Source organism: Passer domesticus, chromosome 3 (genome assembly GCF_036417665.1).
Source record: "Passer domesticus isolate bPasDom1 chromosome 3, bPasDom1.hap1, whole genome shotgun sequence".
Classification (NCBI taxonomy): Eukaryota; Metazoa; Chordata; class Aves; order Passeriformes; family Passeridae; genus Passer; species Passer domesticus.
Genome location: NC_087476.1, coordinates 38,312,773 through 38,318,946, shown reverse-complemented (window position 1 = coordinate 38,318,946; position 6,174 = coordinate 38,312,773). Strand labels below are relative to the sequence as shown.

Below are 6,174 nucleotides of genomic sequence, written 5' to 3'. Positions count from 1 at the left end.
AGATTTAAAAAAAAAAAAAAAATAAATAAAAAAAGTCTTAATTTGAGAACTTAAAACTCCTTAGTTGTTCAGGGAGGGAAATTTTAACACATTCTGACATCTGACCTCTGGGTTTTACCCATTTATCTACATTACATTAAGCTAATTCTGTATCTCAATGTTTTTGTTGCCTATAATAATCTTCCTAAAGACGTTGGAGAAGAGCCTGGAAAGGACACATTATATGGAGTGGCTGAGAGTGGTTCTCCTGTGGTGACGGAGCAGTGGAATGCCGGCTAGCAAAGCTCCCTGAGTGACCTAAGGGACACACTAGAGAGGCTGCCCCTGAGCTTCTGCTGAGGCTTCTCAGGTGACAGTGAATGCAGCAGTGTGGGTGACACTGCAGCAGTTCACCACAAGGATACTGAGGCAAAGGATTGAAGAAGAAAACATCCGTTTGCAGCCCAATGATTTAATACAGAACTGGGTCAGGGGAATGTGACAAAGAAAAAGGATCCCGCTAGGGTTCTTAAAGGGAGCCACTCTAAGGAGTGGGAATATCGTATAACCAATGGGAAAACACTTGGGGAGGAGTATGGAACCTGACACAACCAATAGAGTTAACACAGGGGAGGGACATGATTTGCCTTAAGGACAAATCAGCTGTTAGAACCGAGGTGATTGACATACAGCATGACCAAAGAGCCAATGTTTGTTCTGAGCAAAGCAATATCTCAGCTGATCAGTAAACCTTGAGAACTGTCTCATATTTCTGTTGCTTAATACAATATTTTATTCTATGAATTATATTTTGCTCACTACTATGAGCAGAAAATTGTGTGTAAAACTGTCTTTATACCAAGAGTGGTCTTTCACACTGGTTTTCAGCCTCTCAGAGAAACTAGAAGATAGTTCTGCAAATAAATTCCAAGCTACAATATGAAGTTATCAATTAATAATTTTCTCAAGTAACTTAAAAATAATTTCAAAGAAAAGACAACTAGATATATAGTATATAATACATGTTCACTATATGAGCTCATTAGGCCTAAAACAAAATTGAAAAATAGATTATAAATGTGGACAATTTCATGTGCACAATGAAATTAATTTATACATAAACCCACTATAAATGTTTGTGCCAAGAGAAGCAGTTTTCTTTATGTGTCCTGTGTTATATCTATGTATTTGAGCAAGGCTAATTTTTCTCTTTGCAGTCTTATTTTCCGCGAATGTACTTTGCTGAACTCACATAATAGCTGAACTTGCATAACACCACACACAGAATCGCAGAATCACAGAATCACAGAATCACAGAATCACAGAATAATGAGGTTGGAAGAGATCCCTAAGGTCATCCAACCTATGTCCTAACACCCCAACTCAGAATCTAGAGTATAGCACCATGTGCCAAATCCGGCCTTTTTTTAAACACATCCAGAGATGGTGATTCCACCACCTCTCTGGGAAGACCATTCCAGTACTTTATTATTCTTTTGGTGAAATTTTTTTTCCTAATATCCAACCTATACCTCTCCTGACGTAGCTTGAGACTGTGTCCTCTGGTTCGATCAGTTGCTGCGTGCCGGAAGAGACCAATCCCCACCGGTCTACGACCTCCCTTCAAGAAGTTGTAGAGAGCAATAAGGTCACCTCTAAGCCTCTTCTTCTCCAGGCTAAACAACCCCAGCTCCTTCAAACGTTCCTTATAGGGCTTGTGTTCCAAGCCCCTCACCAGCCTCGTTGTCTCCTCTGGATATGTTCAAGCATCTCAACATCCTTCCTAAACTGAGGGGCCAGAACTGGACACAGCACTCAAGATGTGGTCTCACCAGCGCCGAGTACAGGGGCAGAATTACCTCCCTGCTCCTGCTGGCCACACAATTCCTAATGCAGGCCAGGATGCCATTGGCCTTCTTGGCCACCAAGGCACATCGCTCAATCAGTACTCTCAAAAACTGAAGGCATCTTGTTTCTCTGAAGCAGTATTAGAAGACTATAGGTAATTCTATCAATTCTGGGAGTCTGCCACTCTGTGACTAAAAATGTTCTTAGAGGTTTTCATTTTTCCTGGAAGGATTTATAATTCCATTCTTCAATCAAAACTGAATGTCTTCAGTATGTTATCCATCTTAAAAGGTGTATTTTTCAACTAAATTGTAGCAAATCTTAAAGTAACTTAAAATTTCTAAGTATGCTAATAGATTGCATAGGATGCTATTGATGATTTACAAAGCCAAGTGTTAAATTTTTCTCTTGTAAAGTTTTCTTTATTATTATTAATGGGTAATAGTTTCTAGTTAAGAAAACAGTACTAACTTTTGTAATTGAAGGTAGATAATAGTTTTATGGACCACATTTTAAAATAATTGTTCCATCACCTTCTGGTTTTTGTGTAATAGATTAAGATTCTCACTTCCGAAGCAGGGTAAGGAGAGGAGGCATTTCACAATTTTGTGTAATGATGACCACTTTAGAGAGAGTATTAAGAAATTTAATAGCCCCAAATATTTAGGCTTACATATTTTGGTCCAAAATTTTGCATTTTTCTACAATGGATGAACAGGTGTAGCAGTTTTGCTCATCCCCATCTCTGCATGCAGGTGTTGGCTAAGCCTGCCAAGAGCTTTCTTGCTCTGTTTCCTGAGTGCAGTGATTGTGTTCATCCTAAATTTCAAAAAGATGGAAAAAATTTATCTGTTTCTCTGATCACAACATAAATTTTTAAATGTGATATGAGTCTTCTATAGAGCTGCAAAAGGTGAAAAAACATTCCGAGTATGTACTTCACAATTTTCTGAAACTTGATCTCCCAACAACTGGGATATAACATTCTTCTTTGCTGCTTTTACTGACAGTATGAAAGGAATGGAGAACACTAGCAAGGACTTTCTAGAGTTCTAAAAAGATAAATCATGCTGAATAAATCACTGTCAGAACACAATTTGGCTCTTTCCATTTTCTTTTTGACTTCGTATTTTTTATTTTTTAAACTGATATTAATGATTATTCATATGAGGAATCCCCCAGTTTTTTATCTCACTCCTAGCTGGACATAAGCATCACCAGAATAAAACCATAACATTTGAAGACTCTAGATGAGTCTTGTTTGTTTGCTTTGAAGATGTTATTCATTACAGCATGTATCTTTTAGTCTTTAAACTCTGGACATAGATATTTTTGTTGTGATCAACAGGGGCAAAATGCTGTTTGATCAGCAGCTTGATTTTCCTGGAAATCCATTCAAAACTAACTAACTAACTAATCAGATATCTATTCTTGTCCCTTTTATCTGTTTCCCCTTTTCTCTCCATCTATAAGTATTTCTATTAATAAAAATAGCAACAGTAATTATAACAATGTGAAGCAAACAAAAAACACAACCTAGCTCGCATTTATTTCTGGCAGGCACTAATTTGCCAAGGACATCTAAGCAATCAGAGAGTATTTCAAGGCAACTTTAGAAAATATCTGCTTTACCAACACTTATAACTGTTAATCTGCTGATGTAAGATTCTGTGTTTTTACTGTGAATTGACTTTGCAGTTTAACTTCTGGGAAAAATAAGGGAAGCCAAGTAACTTACTGTGATCACAAATTACTCACTGTCTCAGATTTTCCCCTTGTTCACATCAGTTTACAGCAATATATTCCTGCCCCACTGAAGAGTCTCCTGTCTCATATTGTTACTGAGGGGATCACCCTACTTTAGCAGAGGTACAAGGTTAGAATCACATGACATTACATTGTCTCTAACACCCAGCTACAAAATTCTTGTAATTTTTTAGCAAGTTCATATTGTATTTTTATTTAGAGTTAATAATCTTATAGTGCATTGAAAGGTAGAGACAGATAGAAAAAAAAAATAATTTGAGAATGAGGGAAACTTCTACATCTTCATACGCAGCCAGGTAAGGCAGTAATCATAATAGTACTGAGCATAGTTCCAGAAGACTCTGTAATGAAGAAAGAGGTCCTTCTTGCTCTTCTCTACCAACTCTTCCCTCCTCCTCCCCTCCATCCCCCCAAAATGCAATTAATCTAATGTGAAAGTCATGGAAGAGGCAATAAACCTTTTTTTCTCCAGAGCAGAGAGATTAAGTATGTATTAATTTATTAATACAGAGGTTTATTTAGGGGACAAAGATGTAATATCTAAGTAACAAGTTACCATCTAAGTCACAAGTTACATGTGATGTTTCACCTCCAGACAATCAAAGTATAGATGATGCTACATGCAACTGTAGTAACCCTTCATCATTCCCCTTCCCCAGCATATAAATATATCTTATACACACAGCAGAAAGAGTAATTGCAGATCTCAGAGGATGAGCTGGGAATTATAACACATAAAGCGCAGGATGTTATCACAGGGGTACCTCAAATCATACTGAAGAGGTTTAAGTAAAATATTTAATTTCTAAGGAAAAACAATGCCAAGCTGTCTGGCAGAACAGTCCATGCGAGAGGATATGTCAAAGCTTCTCTCCACCAGACATCATCTTTCACAGCTTATACCTGCACCAGATCAGACAAGTTTGCTGTAAACATTTACCGTGTGCTGTAGAAGCTAATTGAAACTTTTTGGTATGTAATTTGTATCTGAAGTACTAGCTGTGATTATGGATTTTTTTTTTCAATGGGCACTACCTGTATGCATTCTTGAGTGAGGTTATCTAGATTTAGTAGCCTATTTTTCCTATGACCACACTTTTTTTCCTCTTCCTTTAATATAATTAACATTATTCTTGGCTTCATTTTTTAACTCATAACATACTGTTATATATCCCTCAAAGAATGCTAAAATGTGCCAAATACATAAACAAGGAATATGGACTAAATTATATTTTCATTTTTGTCGACTTAATTTAGTCTCCTATAATCCTTCTATCAATAAGTCCCACAGTATTTCTTTTTCACCCTTTCCAATAACATTTAAACCATAACCTTGATTGACCTTTAAGGGTGAGTGGTTTAGGAAGAGGGAGAAATGCCAAAATACTGTAGTGCAGAATGCAAGTCCTGAAAAATATATTTCAAGATTTATCTTTTCAGATCATGCTTTGCCCAAATCATATGGGACCTAAAAGATTGAACTCCATCTTTATTTACAAGTGCTTGAATCAATTCTTTGGGTAATAGTACTAAATAATAAATTTTTTGTGTCTTACATCAAACTTCATGCACAGACAGTATTTGAATTGCTCTACTGAATCTATGGTTTCATGGATGAAACTTTATTAATAATTTCACTGTATTCACTCAAACTTATTTTCAGTAGTTTAATAACTGTTTTCTGTCCTTGTATCCCTCCCTGAGGCACACTACTGATGACTTTCCTGAATCTGGACTTTATGCCACTTATCACAACCCTTTGAAGCCAGGAGTTTACCCAGTTTTAAATCCACGTCACTGTCTGCTTATCTGGCATATGTGTAGTCAACTTGCATAAGACAATGTTGAAAAATTTACAAAAGCCAATATAGCCAACATTCACTGGTATCCCTGGCTACCCAACAGGCCAATCACCTCATTGTTGAAGGCTTTCAGGCTCGTAAAGCATGATATTTTTCTCCATAAATCCATGCTGACTGTTTCCTTTGTTGGCTGCTTCCTGCAACAAGGAAGAATGGGAAATGAAAGAACAGTGACCTTGGCAGAGTACTTGGGAGGTAATTTGCCTTCTTGGGCATTTTTTTCTTTTGAAGTATGGACTATTTTAAAATGTTTTAAAAGAAATCTGTTGAGCTCTTTTTGCCGCAAACCAAGAGTAATTTCTGTCAGATATTTTGAAATCATCTGTAATAATAATAGATAGTGAGCAATTTTCTGCAGAGAACATGCAATTAGTCCTATTTATCCCTATTTTAATTATGTGATTTATAGAGACAACTCATGAATACTTTTACACCATCCAGACAGACAGCATAAAGTATTCCCATGGCAACATGAGATGGGTCTGCTTCTTGTTATCCTTGTTTCCCAAACCACACATTCTACCTTTCTTTTAGAAGAACCTTTTGTGAATTAGGAGTGATCTGCTGCAGATATGGCCCTTGGGCTGTTCACAGTTCAGTTTGTGAAGTTTCTCCAGTTGTCTGTAAGAATCCATGTGCTATCTATTACGCTTCCGGAAAACCTTAATTCCTACAGAAAACAATAACATAAAATAATTTAAATGAAGAGCAGGCTACC

At 36.8% G+C, this 6,174-nt stretch overlaps 1 pseudogene; it reads right to left on the bottom strand.

Annotated features, from left to right (window-relative positions):
- Nucleotides 1-1,369: 1,369 nt before the first annotated feature.
- LOC135297812 (uncharacterized) lies at nt 1,370-4,000 on the bottom strand (annotated as a pseudogene).
- Between the last annotated feature and the right edge of the window lie 2,174 nt (nt 4,001-6,174).